This window comes from Pseudophryne corroboree, chromosome 6, assembly GCF_028390025.1.
Source record: "Pseudophryne corroboree isolate aPseCor3 chromosome 6, aPseCor3.hap2, whole genome shotgun sequence".
Taxonomy (NCBI): domain Eukaryota; kingdom Metazoa; phylum Chordata; class Amphibia; order Anura; family Myobatrachidae; genus Pseudophryne; species Pseudophryne corroboree.
In genome coordinates, this window is record NC_086449.1 from 248,200,541 (window position 1) to 248,228,255 (window position 27,715).

The 27,715-nt window shown below is 46.7% G+C and overlaps 1 protein-coding gene and 2 pseudogenes across 3 annotated transcripts in view; 1 reads left to right on the forward strand and 2 right to left on the reverse strand.

Annotated features, from left to right (window-relative positions):
• Positions 1–27,715, reverse strand: part of MAN2A2 (mannosidase alpha class 2A member 2) — a 165,312-nt gene that overhangs the window by 136,731 nt on the left and 866 nt on the right. The window lies entirely within an intron of this gene.
• LOC134937155 (5S ribosomal RNA) lies at positions 11,449–11,567 on the reverse strand (annotated as a pseudogene).
• On the forward strand, positions 14,158–14,276 carry LOC134937157 (5S ribosomal RNA; annotated as a pseudogene).

The window sequence follows — 27,715 nt, forward strand, 5'->3', positions numbered from 1 at the left end:
CCCCTGTCACTGCCCCCCCGCCGCCGGGTCGTCCGTATCGGCCGTGGTGGCCAATCGCGTAATGTGTAGGGCCTATAACGTTTCCCCCTCCCGTGCCGGCCGGTCGGCGGCCGCCTGTACGCACTGAGCGATATGACCGCTCATATCGCTTAGTGACGTCACCCCCCCGCCAGCCCTGCATGAAGGTCGTGGACAACAGTCCACATCCTTCATGCATGCCCTACCGACAGCGACGATCGTTGCCGACCCGCGGGGCAGCGCATCGGTCGTCGCTGGCGGCATACACACTTGACGATAAAATGAGCGATGTCGCTCAAGGAGGGGGAAAATGAGCAACGTCGCTCATTTTATCGTTAAGTGTGTATGGACCTTAAGAGTCAATTCAAATGTTTATCACTCCCGTAGCTCCCATCTAAAGTGACCAGGAGCTACTCAATTGTTTGTGCAACTTCCCCATGCTAAGTGCCTGTAATGCTGCAGTTAAGGCACGCATGTCCAGACTTTACGCAGCCTTACTTTACGCAGATTTCTGCTCGCACCTCAGGAAGGAACAAGCAGAAAACCATGATAAGTGCAGCCTCAGGGCTGGTCATTGAAAACGGGCACAATAAACAATTGAATCGCCCACTCCCGTCCCAACGCATATTAATGTGTACATTACTGTCTTTCCAAATATAATTTCCTTTGGCAAACTGGAGAGGTCAGACAGATATTTTAAGTAGAACCAATTTGTTTTATTATTTTATTATTGTAATTAGAAAGAAAAACAAAATACACAAAAGGGTAATTTATTTTAAGATGATATGTTGCATACCCAGTAAGGAGCTGTGCTTACAGTGCAGGGAAAAGCTCCTGGTTTCACGCCCTGGGGCTATTCAATTATCCTGCATTTTCCACACACAGTAACCCATGGATTCCATGTAAAATGCTGGAATCTATGGGTTTCCCAGCATGTTAAATCCCAGAGGGATTCCAAAGGGTTTTCCTTGCAGCTCCTGAGGCTGTAAGGAAGAGTACACCCTTGGGGCTTAAAGCATGGGGGAAGCATGAATAGGTCCAAGATGTAGCTAATGGAATATGCCCCTTAGTCTATGATGAGAGTATTTTTATATTAACCAAATAATTAATGAAGAAACAAGAGCCCATTATATGGCAATCTCTCTTTATCCTACGTTCCAAAGACAAGCCCTCAGACCAATTACCCTACATGTGACCGTCCTTTGCCACCCAGTTACTAGGAATTCCCATCACTTTGCCACATCGATCTTTTAATGCTGTACCATCTCTTCAGATTACAGGAGCACCTTTGTGAGTACACTGTGTGTAATGCATGCGCAGTAGGGATTCCGACATTTTTTTTACAGTTGCAAATAATCGCTCAACTACGTGAACATCAGCACTGTGTGCACATCTCAGTCAGGCCCTTGACCTCTGATTTGGTGTCATTATTGTCGTTGATTTGCAACACAGCACAGTGCCTTGCAACATCAGACGTTCCAATAAAACAGGATATGCAGAAAACAGGGGTATAGAACATAAAAGCAAAGGGCGGGGGGGGGGGGGGGGGGGGGGTGTTTGGGGGGACGACTGCTAACAAGACAGTTACATTATAATTGGAAGAAGGCTCAGCTCCCAGTGTAGATTGTGATAGTTGTGAGGACACAGTGTGGCTAGTGAAAATGGTTGTAGGGTAACTGCTAATAAAGGAGCAGATTTTAGAGAGCGTGTAAAGATCTGAAGGCTGTGGGATGATACATCATAAGTGACACATGAGAGGTGGTTAGCAGAAATGAGTGCATTGTAGGTCAGAGGTACAGATGTAGCCACCTTTATCTTGACTGTTTCTCCGCCGAGACGGGCGTTTAGCCACGCTAAGGCGATAGCTGAGTTTAATCACAGGCAGGCGCGTTGAGACGATCTAGATACTCATCATGCATTACACATCTCCACCACTGTGTGGCTAATGCTCCACTAATCCAGTACTTTCGATCGTACAGTATAGCGGCGGATTGATCTACAGCTCTGGCAATACTGTAGGCGTAACGGGAGGCGGTGGAAAAAGTATGGAGTACTGTACAGTACTGTATGTGTATGGAGACGCAACTACAGTAATTGTGTAAAAGGAAGAATGTACAGTACAATGTATAAACACCGTGCTTTTAAAATATATGAGCGTCTGAGTTCGCTAATGCATAATGGGAATGGAGGACTAGCAGAAGGCGGAGGAAAACACCGTGCTTTACAAATGCGAGCGTCCGAGTCCTCTAAGGCATAAACCAACAGCAATGGGGCGGGGGCCGGGCGCTGTTTGCAGTACTTTCACACATGAAATTGGAAATCTCTCATGAGGCGTCGTGGGCTAGGGGTGAAGGCTCCCAACTCCCTCGCTGGGGGTCCAGGGTTCGAGACCTGATGTGCTTTCTTTCTTTTTTTTTTTTTTTTTTTCTGTAATAATGCACTGTATTATTTTATTTACATTGTAAGACAGTCAATGGAAGGATGCACACAGGTTTCACATAAATCAAAGTACATCTGCAGGAGCGATTCTTTACGCTAAATGCACCCAAACAGCGTGAATGAAATGAGTGTATTCTGACGCTACCAACTAAGCAAAACAGTACTGTAGATCTTCAGCGTTTGTGTATTGCACAGGACCTGAATTTCCTCCCTGTGCAGGCCCCCAGGGGGGAAGGGCGATGGGGGTAGGGGGGAGACGATGGAAAATACTGTGCCTTTGAAATGCAATTACATGAGCGTCCGAGTACACTACGGCATACTGTAAACCAACACCAATGGGAAGGAAGTGCCAACCTTATTTTTAATGTGTTCCCGTGACATTCACTTTAACATTTTCTTTTTCTCTCCAATACAGTACATCCAATGGAAGGATGCACACAGGTTTCACATAAATCAAAGTACATCTGCAGGAGCGATTCTTTACGCTAAATGCAACCTACAGTACGGTACTGTAAGTGAGCAAAACAGTACTACAGTGGGCGTTTGTGTATTGCACATGACCTGCATTCCCTCCCTGTCTACTGCATGATCTGTGCAGGCTCCCATGGGGGAAGGGCAACAGGCTAGCAGGAGGCGGAGGAAAACACCGTGCTTTACAAATGCGAGCGTCCGAGTCCTCTAAGGCATAAACCAACAGCAATGGGGCGGGGGCCGGGCGCTGTTTGCAGTACTTTCACACATGAAATTGGAAATCTCTCATGAGGCGTCGTGGGCTAGGGGTGAAGGCTCCCACCTCCCTCGCTGGGGGTCCAGGGTTCGAGACATGATGTGCTTTCTTTCTTTTTTTTTTTTTTTTTTTTTCTGTAATAATGCACTGTATTATTTTATTTACATTGTAAGACAGTCAATGGAAGGATGCACACAGGTTTCACATAAATCAAAGTACATCTGCAGGAGCGATTCTTTACGCTAAATGCACCCAAACAGTATGTGAATAAAAAAAATAATAAAGTGTCTGAAAAAAACTAACATGCATTCGTACTTAAGGAATCGAACCCTGGACTCTGAGTATAGGAAGCGAAACACTTCACCACTTCGCCGCAGACAAATGTATAAATCCGTTGGTTTTGATTATGCTGTAATGGCTACGGGATTAGGACGATAACATACTGTACAAAATTCCTAATCTTGAGAGGCAATAGTGAACTTGTAACACACATCCATTTGCGACAGTGTACACTACTGGTTTTACAGTACTGTATGTTTTGTCTGCGGGACTTGGACGCTCACATACAGTATTCATAAAGTATTGTTGATGGATCATATACTGTATGCTGTACTATTTGCGTCGGTGTCGTATATACAGTACTGTATTAAATAATGCAGCGTAATGAGTACAGTATTTACTGTATGCAGCGTAATGAGACGCCTTAGTAAAGTAGTCCTTATTATGTATTTCAGTATTGTATTTTACGGGAGACCACACGCATGCGCAGTGGTGATTGTAAAAAGCGACATCTGGTGGCTGATCGCAGGTATTACACGTAAAGGTAACGCCAAACGTCAAATGTCTGTCTCCGTGCGATTAGATAGCCTCTCTGTGACTAGGCGCGCCTCGCTACGCCCCAGTACGCTGCGTATGGTCGAACGGGACAAACGCCGCAGCCACTCAAGATAAAGGTGGCTACATCTGTAGATCTAAAATGGCAAGAGGTATAGTATTTTTCTATGAGATATTAGATGTATTATATGAAGGGGTATTGTTGAGGGCTTTCTAGTTACAGGCGAGTACTTTGAATTATACTACAAGGGGAAGCCAGTGTGGGGATTTGCAGATTGATATAGCAGACTTGGACAAGGGATAAGAAAATCAATGTTGCTGCAGTATTAAAAAGGGATAATAGTGTGGGAAATATGGGTGAGAGAAATGCCAGAAAGGAGGTTGGGGCAATATAGGGGGTAATTCAGACACGATTGCTAGGCAGCGATTTTTGCTGTCCTGCGATCAGATAGTCGCCGCCTACAGGGGGAGTGTATTTTCGCTGTGCAAGTGTGCGAATGAATGTGTAGCAGAGCTGCACAAACTGATTTTGCGCAGTCTCTGCGCAGCCCAGGACTCACTCAGCCACTGCGACCACATCAATCTGTTCATGGCCGGAATTGACGACAGACACTCTCCCTTCAAACGCTTGGACATAACCTGTGTTTTTCCAGACAGTCCCTGAAAATGGCCAGTTGACACCCACAAACGCCCTCTTCCTGTCAATCTCCTTGCGAACGCCCGTGCGAATGGATCCTTCGCACAAAACAGTTGCTGACCGGCGATCCCCTTTGCAGCTGTCCATCGCGCCTGCACATTGTGGTGCATATGCAGTTTGGATCTGATCAGCTGCTGTGCGAAAACGCAGCCTAGCGATCAGGTCTGAATTACCCCCATAGACAGGAGATGATGAGAGAATTACGTTTTGAGACCATCTTGGGTAGGAAAAAGGTATATTCTGAAAATATTGGAGGCAGTCGCTTTTTAAAAGAACAAGCAAAAATTACTGGGCCTGATTCATGTCCCGATGGTAGTGCAGCTCATGCCAGTCTGCATACGTTTAGGTGCGAAGAAAGGATTGCGACGGCCGCCGATTCCCAAAATGGATGATGTGTTACCTACATTTTAGGAGAGTGGTGAGGCCAGGATCTCTGCCAGATAATGGAGATTTCCTGGCCTCCTTTTTTTAATCTGCGGCGGCCTCCTTGTGTGACCTCATGGGTCACGTCCTGGCTAATGGTGTTGCAGGTGATCCAATGACAGATGACTAATGCAAGCGGGAAGCATCTACTTATATCAGACACCTCCTGCTGCTAATTACCATATTAGTGCAATCTCTGCTACTTCCATGTACACAACAGCGATTGCACCTCCCACCACATATGAATCAGGCCCACTGAGCGGATATTACTTACTGTATGACAAGAATGGGTTAAAAGACTAAATTTGCCTACACACGGCACAATATTCTAAACGATGTGAGCGTTTCCGACTGATCAGAATAACACATCGCTTAAAAAGTGCTGTGTGTACGGATGATAATAACGGAGATGCGCAGTACGCAGAAAGATCTGAGGAGGTGGCGAACGCTGCCATGCCGCCGAATGCAGCATGGCCCCGCTCCCAAAGCAGACACTCATTGTTCCAGGCAACAGCAAGTGTGTGCGCACTTGCCGATGCCGGCACCCCGCCGATTCCCGTCACCAGCGATGTGTCGTGGGAGGACACATTGCTCCGTGTGTGGGCACCCTAAGACTACTGGACTGTGGGATACTCCTTGTAGGTGTGATCTGTAGAAGTGGGCAGATAATGGATAAGCCTGTCACGAAGTAATATTATAATGGATGTATGGGGGGTTGGTTAGGCATTACTGGCGCTGGAGATCCCGGCAGCATACAGAGCAGGGGATCCCGACAGCAGAATGCCGACAAAGGGGGGGGGGCGCACAATGAAGCCCCTTGCGGGCCCGATGTGCTTGCCAAGCTGGAGGCTCAGTGGCAAGCGGTTCTATTCCCACTCTATGAGTGACGTGGACACCCATGAGTGGGAATAGTCCCTGCTTGTCAGCATGCCGACTGTCGGGATTTAGAGTGGGGCGGGGTGTAGCCGTCGGTATTATTGTGACCTGTATGGGATGTGTGCAGGCACTTCACTGAACTATGGGCCTAAATCAGTAAGGATTGCAAATTTTGCTAATTAGCAGAATTTGCAATCCTTTTGCTAGCATGCTGGGGACCGCATCGCAATTTCTGCTTGTTTGCAGAAACAGAGGAAGCCTCCTGTCGGTGCAGAAGTTTAGAAGCCAGGTCCGACCTGTGATTGCTATCTGAAAGCGGTATAAGTAAGTATAGGCACAGTGTGCAATTTAGGTGCAGTGTAACAGAGAATACCCTGTGGAACATTTATGAAAGCTTGTGCTAAGGGAAAAAGGTAGTGTTGCCCAGACTGTGTGCTGTGGCACCCTGGGGTGCCGTGGGACACTTACAGGGGTGCCTCAGATTGGTGGTCCAGGACCAATTCAAATTATTTATGGTCCATGTAATATGCAAAGCCAATGCTTGTGGCTGACAATCATAAAATATGTATACAAACAAAAGCAAATCCTGTCCCTCACCATATAACTGAACCGAAAGATGAAATATAAACACATTTACTTAATTTAATACAGCTTTCTAAATTTCTCAATAAGAAACTTTTGGCTTAGGTGTGCCATAAAAAAAAAGAATATTATATATATATATATATATATATATATATATATATATATATATATATATATATATATATATATATATATATATATATATATATATATATATATACTGTAGGGTGCCGTGATTCAAAAAACACGTTTGAACCACTGCTATACTGCGTAACAAAAATAACATGCAAACTCCAAGAAGGAACTTGTAGAACTTGGTCAAAACCAAATGAAACAAATGTTTACCTTACAAGAAGATACATATTATGAAAGATAGCTGAACCTTAAGTACCCCAGATACTGTAAATGTGTCCTTTCATCAGAATCAGATGGATGCAGATATTTATTAAACAAGGGTTAAAGTTCTTGTAGCTTCATGTTTTGGTTTATTTTTCCAGCGCTTGTGACTGTAGGCTAAACTAAAGGGAATAGTTCCCACAGAAATGTTCAGACTTGCATCAGTGATGTGCATTCCCAGGCCTCCCAGATACACTCTGCTCAGTGCCACAGACGACACACCAGCCTCCCAATGCTCAGTGCCACAGATACAGTTATGCTCAGTGTCACAGATAGCCCTCTTTTGTACAATAAGAATAATAGCATTTTAATCAGCAGTTAGCACTGCAGATGTTCATGATTCATATTGCTCTCCAGCTTCAATGTGGCCATTCTCTAGGTCCCAGATTGATCACATAAACACAAAATAAACATAAAAAGAGCAGGTTATGCCTCCCAGCATCTAATTTGCAGGATTTTAAATCAGAAAGGTCTCAGCGTGGGCAAGTAATTACTGTCAGAGATGACTAGACATAGAAAGCACTTGCTACAAGATTATAGTATTTAACAAGCTCATTGGGTCACACAATTACCTACAGTTTCTATACTCCACAACTAACTGATGAAAACATTGAAGACAAAACTGTTCCTTTCTTCTTCTGTACAAATCTGCAAATGGATAATACACGTGACACAAGACATCATCTGCTTCACACAATGTACAATGCAGATAATCACCAGGGTGCCCTGGATAGGTCTGTTCATCAGTTACATTTCTGCTGTTTGCTATAATAACACTATAAGGAAATATTGTGTACAGTGATAGTTTATATTGTCAGTGATTACTAGGTGATTGATCGGGCTCACATACTGTAGAAAATCCTCCCCCCAATAGTAGTGCGGTTGGGTACAGGATCCCGACAGTCAGGACGTCGAAGGTCAGAATATTTAATGAAAGGTAAGCTAATCTGCCCTACCTGCAGCCTAACCCTCCCCTCCTGCAGCCTGGCCCTCCACACCAGCAGCCTGACCATAATCCTCCCCTCCCGCAGTCTAATATGCTTGGCATATTTACGTTTGGGATTCTGGCTGTCTGTATTCTGGCATCGGGCTTCTACGTCGTGTTGGGGTTCCGGTGTCGGTCTTCTGACCGCCGGCATCATGTACGACAGGATGCCAACTACATCCCCTTTGGTGGGACCCCTACCTCTTGTAAGTTTATCATTGCTATTTGACATTGTTAAGCCCTGTCCACAGCATGATAAGGCTATCTCCCATGCAATTCAGAGGGGAAGCGGTGAAGATCCTGCCACACGGAATCCCGGCGACCACAACTCCGAAGCCAGGATCCTGCACAGTGGTACAATGCCGGCGCTGGAATCCCAGTGCCACAGACTTTTCTCCCTCTATGGGTGCCTACGACACCCATAGAGGAAGAATATAACCTGTGGCAAGGGCAGCAAGCCATAGTGCCCACAGAGTGGCGAGCACAGCGAGCACGCAAGGGGCTTATTAGCGCTCGCCCCGCTGCCGGCATCTTGGTGGCTGGAATGCTGCTGTCGGTATACTGACGGCATCGTTATTACATTCTGATTCCATTCAGAGAATATTAATTTCAACTTTTTATCTCTAGCTGGAGAAAGAAGTTGCAGTTGCACGCCCATATGGAAGCCCTGGTTATAATCCTACAAGATTACTCATCGCTAGCAAGTTTCCTTTCCTCAAACTGCCAATGGTGCCGCAGAACCTCTCCACGCATGGGGCTTGATTCAGATGGGGTTGGAGATATGTACATGGAAGTAGCGGCGATAGCACTTATATGTTAATGCAGACACCTCCTGCTTGTATTAGTGATCCGAGCTGCATCCTAGGAAGCAGCATCGGATCATCTGTGACACCTTGCACAGATCGTGCGCAGTATGGGTCCGCCGCATACGCAAAGTACTGAACATCGGTACTTTGCAGCATGCAACGCTATTCCGTCGGGACCTGTATCAAGCCAATGGATCAATGGCATGTTTTTCAGTTAGAATAACAGCAAACTTTATAAACAAGAAAATGAAAGGCATCTTTGTTCTCAAGAATTTAGGTTATCGCTGAGGATTTTTTATTCACACAGGACCTGATGCAGAGTAGAATGCACGAAAATCAATCTATATACACAGTCGAGTGACATTATTATGAATACCTGCTAATCACCAGGGTAACCATCATGTACAGCACGGACAGCAGCTAGTCGAGCTGAACTGTGTTTTAGACACACATCTGGTAACCCCCAGGTCCATTCTGATGGTGAGCTGCTGCTGTAGCATGTCGGTCAGCCCTCACACACCTTCGTAGCTGACATTCCCCTCACATAGATGGCATGTGGTGCTCCGCAGTTTCCACGTCGGTTATTCGCAATGGTGCCATTTGTCCAGTAACGATACACCTTCACCACAGCAGCACACGAACAGTTCACAGACTGCGCTGTGTCAGAAATACTGCCACCCTTGGCCCAAAAGCTGATAATCATCCCTTTTTGCAACTCTGATAAATCTCCCCCTTTCTCTGACGTCCTAGTGTATGCTGGGAACTCCGTAAGGACCATGGGGAATAGCGGCTCCGCAGGAGACTGGGCACAACTAAAAGAAAGCTTTTAGACTACCTGGTGTGCACTGGCTCCTCCCACTATGACCCTCCTCCAAGCCTCAGTTAGATTTCTGTGCCCGGCCGAGCTGGATGCACACTAGGGGCTCTCCTGAGCTCCTAGAAAGAAAGTTTATTTTAGGTTTTTTATTTTACAGTGAGACCTGCTGGCAACAGGCTCACTGCAGCGAGGGACTAAGGGGAGAAGAAGCGAACCTACCTGCTTGCAGCTAGCTTGGGCTTCTTAGGCTACTGGACACCATTAGCTCCAGAGGGATCGACCGCATGGAACTGGCCTTGGTGTTCTTTCCCGGAGCCGCGCCGCCGTCCCCTTACAGAGCCAGAAGAGGTCCGGAAAATCGGCGGCAGAAGACATCAGTCTTCACCAAGGTAGCGCACAGCACTGCAGCTGTGCGCCATTGCTCCTCATACACACTTCACACTCCGGTCACTGAGGGTGCAGGGCGCTGGGGGGGGGGGGCGCCCTGAGCAGCAATAAAAACACCTTGGCTGGCAAATATATCACAATATATAGCCCCAGAGGCTATATATGTGATAAATACCCCTGCCAGAATCCATAAAAAAGCGGGAGAAAAGTCCGCGAAAAAGGGGCGGAGCCATCTCCCTCAGCACACTGGCGCCATTTTCTCTTCACAGTGCAGCTGGAAGACAGCTCCCCAGGCTCTCCCCTGTAGTTTGCAGGCTCAAAGGGTTAAAAAGAGAGGGGGGGCACTAAAATTAGGCGCAATATTGTATATACAAGCAGCTATTGGGAAAAATTCACTCAATATAGTGTTAATCCCTAAATTATATAGCGCTCTGGTGTGTGCTGGCATACTCTCTCTCTCTGTCTCCCCAAAGGGCTGTGTGGGGTCCTGTCCTCAGTCAGAGCATTCCCTGTGTGTGTGCGGTGTGTCGGTACGGCTGTGTCGACACGTTTGCTGAGGAGGCTTATGTGGTGGCAGAGCAGATGCCGATAAATGTGATGTCGCCCCCTGTGGGGCCGACACCAGAGTGGATGGATAGGTGGAAGGTATAAACCGACAGTGTCAACTCCTTACATAAAAGGCTGGATGACGTAACAGCTGTGGGACAGCCGGCTTCTCAGCCGCGCCTGCCCAGGCGTCTCAAAGGCCATCAGGGGCTCATAAAAGCCCGCTCCCTCAGATGGCAGACACAGATGTCGACACGGAGTCTGACTCCAGTGTCGACGAGGTTGAGACATATACACAATCCACTAGGAACATCCGTTACATGATCCCGGCAATAAAAAATGTGTTACACATTTCTGACATTAACCCAAGTACCACTAAAAAAGGGTTTTATGTGTGGAGAGAAAAAGCAGGCAGTGTTTTGTTCCCCCATCAAATGAGTGAATGAAGTGTGAAAAAGCGTGGGTTCCCCCGATAAGAAACTGGTAATTTCTAAAAAGTACAACAAAAGGGAGAGAAGAAGACTCTTTTGTGGGTGCACTCTTGTATGTTTAAGAGGTCTCAGAAGAGACAATAAGTAAAGATTATAAATGAATTTTTAAATATAACTTTTATTAACAATAATTGATAAAATAGTAGAGTTTACTGTCAAAAATTGGAGGTAGGGGTGGGGGGAAGGGTGGGGGGGAGTTGGGGAAAAGAAAGGGGGAACACAGAACGAATTAATTACAGTGTAAATACTGAATATTGTTCTGGAATGCCTGGTTGCGATAATAACAGCTGGAGACCCTGAAAATTGAAGCGTTTTTATTCTCTCATGAGCGATGATGAGGAGACAGATGGGATGATTAAAGATGGAATGAGCAAGATGAATCTGCTGTCAGTGTTAGACGCTGAGCAAAACCGTCCAGGAATTTCTACTAAACTGAGTATTCCTCGAGAGTCTCCCACTCGAGTACTGACCCAGCCCTACACTGCTTAGCTTCCAAGATCGGAAGGATTCGGGCGTTACCAGTGTGGTATGATAGTAGAAAAAATATTAGATATCGAGGGCTCGAGAATCACTGATGAGAGTTCACGAAAATGGAGAAATAAGAGAAAAGAAAAGACAAGAGAATGAGTGGAGGAGGAAAATAGGGGATCTGCTGCCACCGTTAGACCGGGATAATTACCCCTGAATCAGTGGTGAGAGTCCTGAAGATAGTATAAAGTGAGGAAAAGGAAACGATACTGATAGGTAAAAAAAATTTTTGAGATTGGTTGATAGACAATGGGCTGCTTGATTGCAGGATGCTGATAGTACCTATGATAAAGGTACTAGGTGTGATAAAAAGCAATTTGTACACAATTAGCAGTCAAATAAATTGATTAGACCCATACATCACCATCAATTTGCTACTATCAGATTATTACAATTATACCAAAATGGTATCAGGTGGAAAAAGAAGGAGAAAATGAACAACAATTTCTTATTTGTGTTCCGCTGTATGCAGAGCTGCAGAAATACTATATAATATGATTGCAAGATGCTGATAGTACCTATGATAAAGGTACTTGGTGTGATAAAGAGCAATTGTACACAATTAGCAGATAATTAAATTGATTGGAACCATGCATCACCATCAATTTGATGCTGACAGATTATTGCACATTGTACCAAAATGGTATCAGGTGAAAAGAGAAAGAGATAATGAACAACAGTTGATTATACAGAGCTGCAGCAATGCTATATAATACGCAGTATAGAGGATAGTGATAAATTGCTCAGCCAAATGATTAGATCAATATTAATGACTGAAAATAAAGGTTTAAACAGTATCCTATGTGGTATTAAGCCGCTAAATGCCGACTATCTGTAAAACGGGTACTTGCAAAAAACAGCTTGATGAATGCTATTATCAAATATAAATATGCAAAAAGATGCTGATATTGAGCAGATATTACCCGGAATTGTATGGAACGATCAGTCACTAATATGAGCAGGATACTTTCTGAGTGCGGAATGTCCGTGTCAAAGTCCAGGCAAATTGAAGATGCAGGATACACTGGTTCCCAGGAGCTAAGCAGTTCGTTTATAGCCGCACTGCCGATCAAAGTACCTGATGTATTGTGGAGACGTGGTCAGGTTGGCTGAGGAGAAGAGAGACACAATGTTCCTGGTCCCATCGCGGCAGTATCTAGCGGCGGCGGGTTGATGCAGCGGCTGCTGGGGAAAGAGCGGCTCGTGGTTCAGGATGTCCGGAATCAGCTGTCACACCCAGGCAGTGGGGGTAGGGAACGGAAAACTAGTTTCACCCGTTCACCGGGCTTGATCACCCGTTCACCGGGCTTGATCAGGAAGTGATCAAGCCCGGTGAACGGGTGAAACTAGTTTTCCGTTCCCTACCCCCACTGCCTGGGTGTGACAGCTGATTCCGGACATCCTGAACCACGAGCCGCTCTTTCCCCAGCAGCCGCTGCATCAACCCGCCGCCGCTAGATACTGCCGCGATGGGACCAGGAACATTGTGTCTCTCTTCTCCTCAGCCAACCTGACCACGTCTCCACAATACATCAGGTACTTTGATCGGCAGTGCGGCTATAAACGAACTGCTTAGCTCCTGGGAACCAGTGTATCCTGCATCTTCAATTTGCCTGGACTTTGACACGGACATTCCGCACTCAGAAAGTATCCTGCTCATATTAGTGACTGATCGTTCCATACAATTCCGGGTAATATCTGCTCAATATCAGCATCTTTTTGCATATTTATATTTGATAATAGCATTCATCAAGCTGTTTTTTGCAAGTACCCGTTTTACAGATAGTCGGCATTTAGCGGCTTAATACCACATAGGATACTGTTTAAACCTTTATTTTCAGTCATTAATATTGATCTAATCATTTGGCTGAGCAATTTATCACTATCCTCTATACTGCGTATTATATAGCATTGCTGCAGCTCTGTATAATCAACTGTTGTTCATTATCTCTTTCTCTTTTCACCTGATACCATTTTGGTACAATGTGCAATAATCTGTCAGCATCAAATTGATGGTGATGCATGGTTCCAATCAATTTAATTATCTGCTAATTGTGTACAATTGCTCTTTATCACACCAAGTACCTTTATCATAGGTACTATCAGCATCTTGCAATCATATTATATAGTATTTCTGCAGCTCTGCATACAGCGGAACACAAATAAGAAATTGTTGTTCATTTTCTCCTTCTTTTTCCACCTGATACCATTTTGGTATAATTGTAATAATCTGATAGTAGCAAATTGATGGTGATGTATGGGTCTAATCAATTTATTTGACTGCTAATTGTGTACAAATTGCTTTTTATCACACCTAGTACCTTTATCATAGGTACTATCAGCATCCTGCAATCAAGCAGCCCATTGTCTATCAACCAATCTCAAAAAATTTTTTTACCTATCAGTATCGTTTCCTTTTCCTCACTTTATACTATCTTCAGGACTCTCACCACTGATTCAGGGGCAATTATCCCGGTCTAACGGTGGCAGCAGATCCCCTATTTTCCTCCTCCACTCATTCTCTTGTCTTTTCTTTTCTCTTATTTCTCCATTTTCGTGAACTCTCATCAGTGATTCTCGAGCCCTCGATATCTAATATTTTTTCTACTATCATACCACACTGGTAACGCCCGAATCCTTCCGATCTTGGAAGCTAAGCAGTGTAGGGCTGGGTCAGTACTCGAGTGGGAGACTCTCGAGGAATACTCAGTTTAGTAGAAATTCCTGGACGGTTTTGCTCAGCGTCTAACACTGACAGCAGATTCATCTTGCTCATTCCATCTTTAATCATCCCATCTGTCTCCTCATCATCGCTCATGAGAGAATAAAAACGCTTCAATTTTCAGGGTCTCCAGCTGTTATTATCGCAACCAGGCATTCCAGAACAATATTCAGTATTTACACTGTAATTAATTTGTTCTGTGTTCCCCCTTTCTTTTCCCCAACTCCCCCCCACCCTTCCCCCCACCCCTACCTCCAATTTTTGACAGTAAACTCTACTATTTTATCAATTATTGTTAATAAAAGTTATATTTAAAAATTCATTTATAATCTTTACTTATTGTCTCTTCTGAGACCTCTTAAACATACAAGAGTGCACCCACAAAAGAGTCTTCTTCTCTCCCTTTTGTTGTATGTCTTACCACTGACTCAGGGTGCACCACCAAACTCAAGATAACATTAGAAAACTCAGATTTTCTCGTTGTATTATGTATTTTGGTTCTAACAATATCTATTAGATACCTTACCATTCTCCAGTGCGGTATACCCCCAATACATTCAATTTCTAAAAAGTTACTGATGGCGTACCCTTTCCCGCCAGAGGATAAGTTACACTGGGAGGTATCCCCTAGGGTGGATAAGGCGCTCACACGTATGTCAAAAAAGGTGGCACTGCCGTCTTAGGATACGGCCATTTTGAAGGTACCTGCTGATAAAAAGCAGGAGGCTATCCTGAAGTCTGTATTTACACACTCAGGTACTAGACTAAGACCTGCAGATAGTGCTGCTGCAGCGTGGTCTGTGACCCTGTCAAACAGGGATACTATTTTGCGAACATAAGAGCATATTAAAGACGTCGTCTTATATATGAGGGATGCACAGAGGGATATTTTGCCGGCTGGCATCCAGAATTAATGCAATGTCCATTCTGTCAGGAGGGTATTAGAGACCCGACACTGGACAGGTGATGCTGACTTTAAAAAGGCACATAGAGCCTTATAAGGGTGAGGAATTGTTTGGGGATGGTCTCTGGGACCTCGTATCCACAGCAACAGCTGGGAAGAAAAAATTTTACCTCAGGTTTCCTCACAGCCTAAGAAAGCACTGTATTATCAGGTACGGTCCTTTCGGCTTCAGAAAAGCAAGCGGGTCAAAGGCGCTTCCTTTCTGCACAGAGACGAGGGAAGAGGGAAAAAGCTGCACCAGTCAGCCAGTTCCCAGAATCAAAATTCTTCCCCCGCTTCCTCTGAGTCCACCGCATGACGCGGGGGCTCCACAGGCGTAGCCAGTTACGGTGGGGGGCCGCCTCAAAAATTTCAGCGATCAGTGGGCTCGCTCACAGGTGGATCCCTGGATCCTTCAAGTAGTATCTCAGGGGTACAAGCTGGAATTCGAGGCGTCTCCCCTCCGCCGTTTCCTCAAATCTGCCTTGCCGACAACTCCCTCAGGCAGGGAGGCTGTGCTAGAGGCAATTCACAAGCTGTATTCCCAGCAGGTGATAGTCAAGGTGCCCCTACTTCAACAAGGACGGGGTTACTATTCCACACTGTTTGTGGTACCGAAACCGGACGGTTCGGTGAGACCCATGTTAAATTTGAAATCCTTGAACACATACATAAAAAAAATTCAGGTTCAAGATGGAATCGCTCAGGGCGGTTATTGCAAGCCTGGAGGAGGGGGATTACATGGTATCCCTGGACATCAAGGATGCTTACCTACATGTCCCCATTTACCATCCTCACCAGGAGTACCTCAGATTTGTGGTACAGGATTGCCATTACCAATTCCAAACACTGCCGTTTGGACTGTCCACGGCACCGAGGGTCTTTACCAAGGTAATGGCAGAAATGATGATACTCCTTCGAAAAAAGGGAGTTTTAATTATCCCGTACTTGGACGATCTCCTTATAAAGGCGAGGTCCAAGGAGCAGTTGTTGGTCGGAGTAGCACTATCTCGGGAAGTGCTACAACAGCACGGATGGATTCTATACATTCCAAAGTCACAGCTGGTTCCTACCACACGCCTACTGTTCCTGGGGATGGTTCTGGACACAGAACAGAAAAAAGTAGGAGAAAGCCAAGGAGCTGTCATCTCTAGTCAGAGACCTCCTGAAACCAAAACAGGTATCGGTGCATCACTCCACACGAGTCCTGGGAAAAATGATAGCTTCTTACGAAGCAGAATTCCATTCGGCAGGTTCCATGCAAGAACCTTTCAGTGGGACCTCTTGGACAAGTGGTCGGGATCGCATCTTCAGATACATCGGCTGATAACCCTGTCTCCAAGGACCAGGGTATCTCTACTGTGGTGGCTGCAGAGTGCTCATCTTCAAGAGGGCCGCAGATTCGGCATACAGGACTGGGTCCTGGTAACCACGGATGCCAGCCTTCGAGGCTGGGGGGCAGTCACACAGGGAAGAAATTTCCAAGGACTTTGGTCAAGTCAGGAGTCGTCCCTACACATAAATATTCTGGAACTGAGGGCCATTTACAAAGCCCTAAGTCTGGCAAGGCCTCTGCTTCAAAACCAGCCGGTACTGATCCAATCAGACAACATCACGGCAGTCGCCCATGTAAACCGACGGGGCGGCACAAGAAGCAGGATGGCGATGGCAGAAGCCACAAGGATTCTCCGATGGGCGGAAAATCATGTCTTAGCACTGTCAGCAGTGTTAATTCCGGGAGTGGTCAACTGGGAAGCAGACTTCCTCAGCTGACACGACCTACACCCGGGAGAGTGGGGACTTCATCCAGAAGTCTTCCAACTGTTGGTAAACTGTTGGGAAAGACCACAGGTGGACATGATGGCGTCCCGCCTAAACAAAAAACTAGATATTGCGCCAGGTCAAGGGACCCTCAGGCGATAGCTGTGGACGCTCTAGTGACACCGGGGGTGTACCAGTCGGTTTATGTATTCCCTCCTCTGCCTCTCATACCAAAGGTACTGAGAATAATAAGAAGACGAGGAGTAAGAACGATACTCGTGGTTCCGGATGGGCCAAGAAGAGCTTGGTACCCAGAACTTCAAGAAATGATATCAGAGGACCCATGGCCTCTACCGCTCAAACAGGATCTGCTACAGCAGGGGCCCTGTCTGTTCCAAGACTTACCGCGGCTGCGTTTTGATGGCATGGCGGTTGAATTCCGGATCCTAAAGGAAAAGGGCATTCCGGAGGAAGTCATTCCTACGCTGATAAAAGCCAGGAAAGAAGTAACCGCAAACCATTATCACCGTATTTGGCGAAAATATGTTGCGTGGTGTGAGGCCAGGAAGGCCCCAACAGAGGAATTTCAGCTGGGTCGTTTTCTGCACTTCCTACAGTCAGGAGTGACTATGGGCCTAAACTTGGGTTCCATTAAGGTCCAGATTTCTGCTCTGTCGATTTTCTTCCAGAAAGAACTGGCTTCACTGCCTGGAGTTCAGACATTTGTAAAGGGAGTGCTACATATTCAGCCCCCTTTTGTGCCTCCTGTGGCACCTTGGGATCTCAACGTGGTGTTGAGTTTCCTAAAATCACATTGGTTTGAGCCACTTAAAACTGTGGATTTGAAATATCTCACGTGGAAAGTGGTCATGTTATTGGCCTTGGCTTCGGCCAGGCGTGTGTCAGAATTGGCGGCTTTGTCATGTAAAAGCCCTTATCTGATTTTCCATATGGATAGGGCAGAATTGAGGACTCGTCCCCAGTTTCTCCCTAAGGTGGTATCAGCTTTTCACTTGAACCAACCTATTGTAGTGCCTGCGGCTACTAGGGACTTGGAAGATTCCAAGTTACTGGACGTAGTCAGGGCCTTAAAAATTTATATTTCCAGGACGGCTGGAGTCAGGAAAATTGACTCGCTTTTTATCCTGTAGGCACCCAACAAAATAGGTGCTCCTGCTTCTAAGCAGACTATTGCTCGCTGAATTTGTAGCACAATTCAGCTGGAGCAATCTGCGGCTGGATTGCCGCATCCTAAATCAGTAAAAGCCCATTCCATGAGGAAAGTGGGCTCATCTTGGGCGGCTGCCCGAGGGGTCTCGGCTTTACAACTTTGCCGAGCTGCAACTTGGTCAGGGGCAAACACGTTTGCAAAATTCTACAAATTTGATACCCTGGCTGAGGAGGACCTTGAGTTCTCTCATTCGGTGCTGCAGAGTCATCCGCACTCTCCCGCCCGTTTGGGAGCTTTGGTATAATCCCCATGGTCCTTACGGAGTTCCCAGCATCCACTAGGACGTCAGAGAAAATAAGATTTTACTCACCGGTAAATCTATTTCTCGTAGTCCGTAGTGGATGCTGGGCGCCCATCCCAAGTGCGGATTGTCTGCAATACTTGTATGTAGTTATTGCCTAACTAAGGGTTATTGTTGAGCCATCTGTTGAGAGGCTCAGTTATATTTCATACTGTTAACTGGGTATAGTATCACAAGTTATACGGTGTGATTGGTGTGGCTGGTATGAGTCTTACCCGGGATTCAAAATCCTTCCTTATTGTGTCAGCTCTTCCGGGCACAGTATCCTAACTGAGGCTTGGAGGAGGGTCATAGTGGGAGGAGCCAGTGCACACCAGGTAGTCTAAAAGCTTTCTTTTAGTTGTACCCAGTCTCCTGCGGAGCCGCTATTCCCCATGGTCCTTACGGAGTTCCCAGCATCCACTACGGACTACGAGAAATAGATTTACCGGTGAGTAAAATCTTATTTTTACGCCTGACAGCAACAAGTGATATGTGTGCAGACGGCCTATCACACACCTTATATACCCACCAAGCCAGTGCACGTCATATGACATACTTCATGGGCCAAGCGCTGCCAACGTCAAATGTAGGAGGTGGTCATAATAATGTGACTGGACTGTGTGTGTGCGCGTGTAGATTATATATATATATATATATATACATACATACATACATACATATACACATACATACACACACACACACACACACACACACACACACACACACACACACACACACACATGTATACGGAGTTGTTGGCTACTTAGCAGTCTGCCCATCCCTACTCATACACTTTGTTTGCTACTCACCAACATAATCAGTGCACACTTGGACTAACCTATACTTGGTGCAGATGCCATGCTGAAAACAGGCGTATTTATGCTTATGTTCAACTCTGCAATTGTGTCGACACTGCTTACCTGCTTTTCTGCGTGAACATGTCTAGGACCGGCAAAAAAACCTGTGCTGCAAATGCAGGGTAAAAGCTGGGTTTTGGGCTTTTTTCTGTGTGAAAGCAGTATTAGATACATATTGTTGCAGCACATTCCCAGGGTATTCCCGTGTCTCTCTAATGCATGTTTCAGCACTTTTTGGTTCAACTACATCAGTGAGAAATGTATTCTAGGCATTTACCGTTCTCTTTCATTAATAAATAAATATATATGTGTCCTCTTGTTGTGGAATTTTAAAATGTCCTACCCCCTGAGGCCTGTTTGAATCTTGTTGATAAGCAGTAGGGTAACATATTGCCCTTCCTCTATCGGTTAAGTTCAGCCCTATTAATAACTAACATTTTTACAGGCAAGCCAGACAGCAACCCTATACTATTTATGAACTTTAATGTTTCAGAGGGTAGACGTGGGCACATAGAAGGGGGTATTGTTCACTGAAGGGGATTGCCGTGGCACCTATTCAGACAGGTGTGATTTGCAGTATATACACTTCATTTTACGCAAAGGCTCTATAGCAGGGGTGGGCAATTATTTCAGCTGGGGGGCCGCTTAACACTTCCAGCGCATATTCGAGGGTCACACATAAAATACTCAAAAAGAGTCCCCTTTTTACACATTACGGCAGACAGCGCCCCCCTTTTTGACACATTACGGCAGACAGCGTCCCCCTTTTTGACACATTACGGCAGACAGCGTCCCCCTTTTTGACACATTGCGGCAGACAGCGTCCCCCTTTTTACACATTACGGCAGACAGCGTCCCCCTTTTTTACACATTACGGCAGACAGCGTCCCCCTTTTTTACACATTACGGCAGACAGCGTCCCCCTTTTTTACACATTACGGCAGACATCGTCCCCCTTTTTACACATTCAGGCAGACAGCGTCCCCCTTTTTACACATTCAGGCAGACAGCGTCCCCCTTTTTACACATTAAGGCAGACAGCATCCCCCTTTTTACACATTTTGGCAGACAAGAAAGGAAGAAAGAAAGAATTATACTTACTCTCTCCGCTGGCTCAGGCTCCTTGGTGCAGCTTCTGCAGAGATCCCGGGCAAGGAGGAGGAGGGAAGGGGAGGAGGTAGCCACAGCAGCGCTGAGTAATTGGTGGAGACGCTGCTGCTGCTGTCCCTCTGCTTCACCATAGGCTGTTCTCCGCCGCTGTGAATGCTGTGAATCAGGGACGTGCAGTCAGGGGAGGCAGTGCCTCCCCTGTGATTAATTATTAAAATAATATAAAGAAGATACTTATGACACATATTCTGTGTCATAAGTATCTTCTTTAATTAATTCTAATAATTTTTGCGGTTTAATGTGCTTGCGAGGCACTGACAGCAGGTGCCTCTCATACAGAATTGAAACGGGACTGAGCGGGGGGCGGGGCCAAGCACTGGGCTGTAAAAGCCCATTCAAAACAGATGGGGAAGCGGCACTTATACAAGTGCCTCGCTGACAGGGACACCACCCCCATGTCAGCGAGGCACCTGTGATTGGACAGCGGATCCAGTGCTGGATCTGCTGTCCAATCCCACACATGCGGCGCTGGAGGCGGCGGGTCCCGGCGGTGAGTGTCGCTGGGGGTAGGCGGGAGTGCGGCTCTCCCCCGACCTCCTCCGTCTTCCTGCTGACCAAAGCGCTGTGATGTGCGGCTCTCCCCCTCCTCCACCCTCCCGCTGACCGGAGAGGCTCTCCCCAGCAGCAGCAGAGGTACTGTTTGTGTGTGTGTTGTGTGTGTGTGTGTGTGTCCAGCAGCAGCAGGTAGGGAGGCGTGGGGGGGGGGGGGGGGGTCGTCCAGCAGCAGCAGCAGCAGAGGTAGTGTGTGTGTGTCCAGCAGCAGCAGGTGTGTGTGTGTGTGTGTGTGTGTGGGGGGTGGGGGGGGAAGGGGTGTCCAGCAGCAGCAGAGGTAGTGTTTGTGTGTGTTGTGTGTGTGCGTCCAGCAGCAGCAGGTAGGGGGGGGGGGGTCGTCCAGCAGCAGCAGCAGAGGTAGTGTGTGTGTGTGTGTGTGTGTGTCCAGCAGCAGCAGGTGTGTGTGTGTGTGTGTGTGTGGGGGGGGGGGGGTGTCCAGCAGCAGCAGAGGTAGTGTTTGTGTGTGTGTCCAGCAGCAGCCGGTAGGGGTGGGGGGGTGGGGTCATCCAGCAGCAGCAGCAGAGGTAGTGTGTTTGTGTGTGTGTGTCCAGCAGCAGCAGGTGTGTGGTTGTGTGTGTGGGGGGGGGGGGGGGGAAGGGGTCCAGCAACAGCAGGTAGGGGGGAGGGGGTGTGTGTGCAGCAGCAGGTAGGGGTGTGTGTGTGTGTGTGCAGCAGCAGGTAGGGGTGTGTGAGTGTGTGTGTGTGTGTGTGTGTGTGTGTGTGTGTGTGTGTCGGTCTCGTGCGGCTCTACCCAGCAGCAGGTAGGTGGGTGGGTGTGTCCTACCAGCTCAATATCTTTTCCCCGTATTTAATTAACCCCCAGCCTGCCACGCTGTCACTTGCACCTGTAACACGTGACTTCTGCACGATACCTGCTCTCATAGGTAGCCTATTGGTCCACCGCGGGCACCGTATATACGAATGTACGGGACCCATCACCGCCGATCATTAAACGATGGCACATATGCCTGGAGGTGACAGGTCCTGTACGTTCGTACATACGGTGCCCGTGGTGGAACAATAGGCTACCTATAACAGCAGGTACCGTGCCGAAGAAGTCACGTGTAACAGGAGATGCAGAAGCAACTGACAGCGCAGTAGGCTGAGGATTAATAGAACATACGGGGAAAAGACATCGGGCCGGTAACAGGTTTTACCGCTATATTACTGCTTAGTACATCCCGCCCTCACTCTCTCTCTCTCTCAGTTTGTAAGTATAATGTTCATTTTTACAGGTACCCCTACCCTATTGGATTCTACTGGACAAGTGGACGTGATAGGCGTGGGATGTAGGTAAGTAATCTGTCTCTCATTTTTACAGGTACCCCTATTGGATTCTACTGGGCAAGTGGACGTGACCGGCGTGAGATGCAGGTAAGTATGTGTGAGTGTGTAAGTGTGTTTTAATAAATTTTTACTTTCACAGTGTGTGAGTTGTATTTTTATTTGGGTATTTTTTGTTGTTGTAGAACTACAGGTACAAGCGGGCCCGTTATTTCCCCGCATGCTGGTACTTGAGGTTCTCCAAGTACCAGCAAGCGGGGGAGGCTTGCTGGGCCTTGTAGTTCCACAACAAAAAACAATATTCTTTTTTTTACACACATGACTATCAGCCCGGCACCCACCGCCCAGGGGTGCTGGGGACAGCCTCGGGCTTCACCCCTGGCCCTTGGGTGCCTGGAGGGGGGGTGACCCCTTGAATTAAGGGGTCCCCACTCCTCCAGGGAACCCCGGCCAGGGGTGACTAGTTGGGGGGGTAATGCCACGGCCGCAGGGACCTACATAAATGTGTCCCCCGGCTGTGGCATTATGTCCCTGGCTAGTGGAGCCCGGTGCTGGTTTTAAAAATACGGGGGACCCCTACATCTTTTGTTCCCCGTATTTTTGGAACCAGGACCGGACTAAGAGCCCGGTGCTGGTTGTCTAAATACGGGGAACCCCTGTCCAATTTTTCCCCCAGTATTTAAACAACCAGGACCGGCTCAAAGAGCCCGAGGCTGGTTATACTTAGGAGGGGGGACCTCACGCATTTTTTTTTTTTTTACATTTTTTTTAACCCATTCAGACCCTTCTCCATTAAGTTAATGGAACCCTGGACAAAAAAATTGCATTCATGCCCTCCTCCCACTCCCTTCCCAGTCCCAAACACTATTTTTATTTTTTTTTTCTATAAAAATGTACAATATACAACAAGTATGATGAGCAGGCAGGCAGCGGGCATTGGCGGCATCGGACTGAGATGCAAATTAGTGTCGGAGGGCTGGGTCAGTTGATGGTGGGCGAGTTTGTAAGCCATTGGCGGTGGCAGCGGGCATTGGCTCGGAGGCGGTAGGGGTCATCGGCAGGATGCGGCGTACATTATGGCTGTAGTGCCTCACCAGCCACTGACCTCACCGCACGCCACTGCTGTGAATGCAGGCTCAGCCTGTCGGGCTGCTTGTCATTGCACTCTGATGGGGCACAGCGGGCCAGGCGGGATCGGTCTGCGGGCCGCATCCGGCCCGCGGCCCTCATGTTACCCACCCCTACTCTATAGCGACAGACCTTGTGGAAATAGGGGGTAATTCAGAGTTGATCACAGCAGAAAATTTGTTAGCAGTTGGGTAAAACCATGTGCACTGCAAGGGGGGCAGCGAGTTAGATGTGGGTGGGTCAGGGACGGCGACAGCGGGGGTCAAAGGGGACACCTGTACCGGGACCCAAGGATTAGAGGGGCCCAAGGATATGCCACTTAGTGCCCGGCAGGGATGTGAGCCGTCTTGTCCAAATAGGGCAGCGAGCTGTAGGTGGTGTGGCTGCAGCCTTAGAGTGACCGGAACTTCTCACACACAGTGACTGTGCTGCGTGAGTGTGTGCCCGCTCTTCCGAGTCCAGCTCTGTTGCAGGCAGTTACAGGACATGGCAGCAGCTCCGCTGGCCAGGATTCCTGTGTCCTGCGCCGGCCTCTTCTGGTGGGGTTTGAGGCCTGCATGGTTTCTGCCTTGCAGTGTTCAGGTATGGATACTGGGGAGTGCAGCGCAGATGAGTCTCTCCACGGGGTAAGAGTGGATTGGTGAGGGGATGCAGGGCTTTGGGATGGGGTGGGGGAGCTGGTAATGCAGCATGGAGTCATTGAGGAGAGGCAGACTGTGGGGTGTGTGGAGGAGGAAGGAGAGCTATACATATTTATATATATTTGTATACAGGGCCGTTGTAAGGTTTCTCAAAACCCTAAACAAAAAGTCATCCTGTTGCCCACCCAAACCACACACCAGTATAAGCTCATATAAGCTCAACAGCTGCCATCTGCATTAAGTTTAACAAGGATGCATCCTTCAGATTTAGTCTTCATTTTGTGATAAGCAGACTCAGGGCTGCCCCCAGATCCTGATGCCCTAGGCAGCTGCCTAATGGTAAAGACGGCCCTGTTTGTATAAATATAATTATATATATATATATATATATATATATATATATCTAGTTATTTATTAACAGAGTATTACACAGTGCATTAAATTCTGTTGCGATTTATATATATATATATATATATATATATATATATATACACACACACATACACATACATACATACACACACACACACACACACACACACACACACACACACACACACATACATATGAGGCCCCGAGATTTCTGTTGCCGGCCATGGGGTGGATTATTTTGTTTCTGTGCAGGGTAAATACTGGCTGCTTTATTTTTACACTGCAATTTGGATTTCAGTTTCAATACACCCCACCCAAATCTAACTCTCTCTGCAAATGTTGTGTCAGCCCCCCCACCCTGTAGTGCACATGGTTTTGCCCAACTGCTGTATTAGGCCCATAGTGTTATCTGCTGCAAGCCCGGTAGTAATTATTAACAAAAATGAACAATTGCAGGACTTTCACAGTATGAACATAAGTGTTACAGGACTAGTACCCCAAGACAGTATAATAAAATGGCTTATTTAGTAAAAGTGGTGACTAAAATAGTCTTCATTATATTATGAAATGTTTCTGAACATCATTCATTTTTCAATTAAAATAAATAAATATATGAAAGTAAATAAAAACATTGAACAAACCAAGATGTATAAAATGTGGAAATTATACTTGTTGCAGCATATTCCCTGGCAGGGTATGAATGACCCACAGATGGCTACTGAGTGAATGTCTCAACACACTGACTTGAATCTTGTAGATGTTCGAATGATTCGAGTCAGGAAAAGCTGAAGTGTCAAGGCATGATACTCACTGCAGCAGCCTCTTTCCCCAGTTCACATACACTCACATAGAGCACAGTGCAGCCCACATGTCTTTCTCCCGAGCTCAGGATCCGCCCCCTTGTCTCTCCTCCAGGCGATGGTTCTCCTCTCCTGATGAGTCCTGAGTGACTCCCGGGCTCAGGATCCGCCCCTTGTCTCTCCCCCGGGCGACAGCTCTCCTCTCCTGATGAGTCCTGAGTGACTCCCGGGCTCAGGATCCGCCCCCTTGTCTCTCCTCCGGGCGACAGCTCTCCTCTCCTGATGAGTCCTGAGTGACTCCTGGGATTAGGATCCGCCCCTTTGTCTCTGCTCCGAGTCCCTTTGCAGTGCGATGCATTGAAGATGAACTGTGACCCAAGACACTGTGTCGAGCCACTCCACTGAGATGAATCACGTGACTCTACACACACCAGTGACTCGGCTTGCCCATCTCTACCCACGATAGGAATGCAATGGTAGGGGCCCATGCTTAGGGGTGTGGTCAGCCTCCAGAGTGGGCTTGGCTAACCATTAGAAAATGCATGGCCTGGGTCCCTTGATAAATATATAAAGTAAATAAGATATACTCATCCCCATTCATTGCACCCACGACTATTTGCGTGTGCGACTGGTTTGCCGTGACCAGCATGCATGTACGAGGGCATGTGCATATAGTCACACTCGCGATCCACAGGAAATGCATTGTGCGATCTGGGGTGAGACTGTTCACACTCGGAGGCATGTAGTCGATGCCGCGATGCATGCGCACGTGAGTATGCATCACAGCAACGATGAAGGGGAAGTGAACACATCTGTAGTCCATTCATGATAATACTGTATAACTTTCACCATCATTTTTAGACGGTGTCCTCTAGGTGTTGAGGTTACTATGTTTATGTCCAGAAAGGCCCGCATACAGTAGTGGTCTGTTAACTCAGCCATATTAATAAGATTCCCTTTTTTTACTGGCCTGGCCAGCCAAGCAGTGACCTTATATAAACATGAACATCCCCGATGGTAGCAACGGGAGTTCACATGGGGTGTGTGTGGATACAATTCTTTGAAGGTGGAACATGACTGAACAGCTATGGCACCTGTCAACAGGCACTCTGGAATGGTCTTCAGTGCATCCGTATTTTCATTTTAATCTGTGGCTCTACAGCTTTATGCCCTGCTGGGGTCAGGCAGTGTGTCATCTGTGGAAGTATCAGTGGTTATTTGTGAGGTAAGTGACAGAGCCCTAATTGTAGGACCTTCATGGAACTGCTACTGGACGGAGGTAATCTAGGGGGACAATTGGCGGTGGTAACCTATGCGGACAAGCTCCTTTCTGATTGGAGTTTCTACTTTAACAAAATGATCTATTTAACTGCAGAAGGTTATTTTAATAGTATTATAAAGTGGATGATGTGCTCCAGGGGGCCTAATTTACATTCTACCATGTGGTGAATGGAACATGATTTGGAATACAGACCATTGATCAGTAAGAGAAAGACCTCCACAGTACACTACCATAGCAATAGTCACAGTAAGCACTGAGTGGACCATAAACACAAGGAGAGACAGAAAGAGCTGACCATAGAGCATTCCAGCACATATTATATGTGCTACACTGTGGCCATTTTCCCTATATGCCTGAAATCTGCACAGACATAAAACACTGTGTATATGAAGCCTCAGGGCTCCAGCACATTGGCATCATTGCCTCTTACTAAAACCTACTGTTCTGTGTTTAATTCAGTATGACTAGAACTCCTCTCCAATGCAGCCAAACCAGGAACTATTTTTTGCATATCCACATTCTGTAATGCACTTTCACAGGGTTCAGACTGATGTAATAAGTGTCCACGCTGTAAATTACTTTATATAAATCTTTGTTTTTTAATAAACCCACCAATATGCAGTAACACAATGGACGTAAGTCTCCACCCCCTAAAGTCATGCACTTGATCCAATTACTATCATGCAGCAAAATTACTTTTTCACTCTACCTTGTTTAAGGAATATTAACAGATTTCCTCAACCCTTAAAGTGACAAAATCAGAGAATCACGTCACAAACATCAATTGGCTAAATACACAGGGGGTGATTCATTTCTTGAGATCAGGCTACAGTATGAACAACAATAAGATGTAGTACTGTTCTAGAGCACCGGCACAGATGTTAGTATTCCCAACCAACCTTGTAGAGATTTACTGCAGTCCCATACCTCTGTTCAGTAAATCCTTAGGAGCCTACTAATCTACCAGATGGCATTTCATCTAGCTATACTGCCTGGCTATGTATACAAACAAGCCTCCTGCATGGTACACTGCAAGAGACAGATCTCCCATCACAAATGGAGGAGGGTAGCTGCACACTGCAAATTAAATGTCCCTTTAGTGGAGACAATTTGCAGAGCCACATCAATACT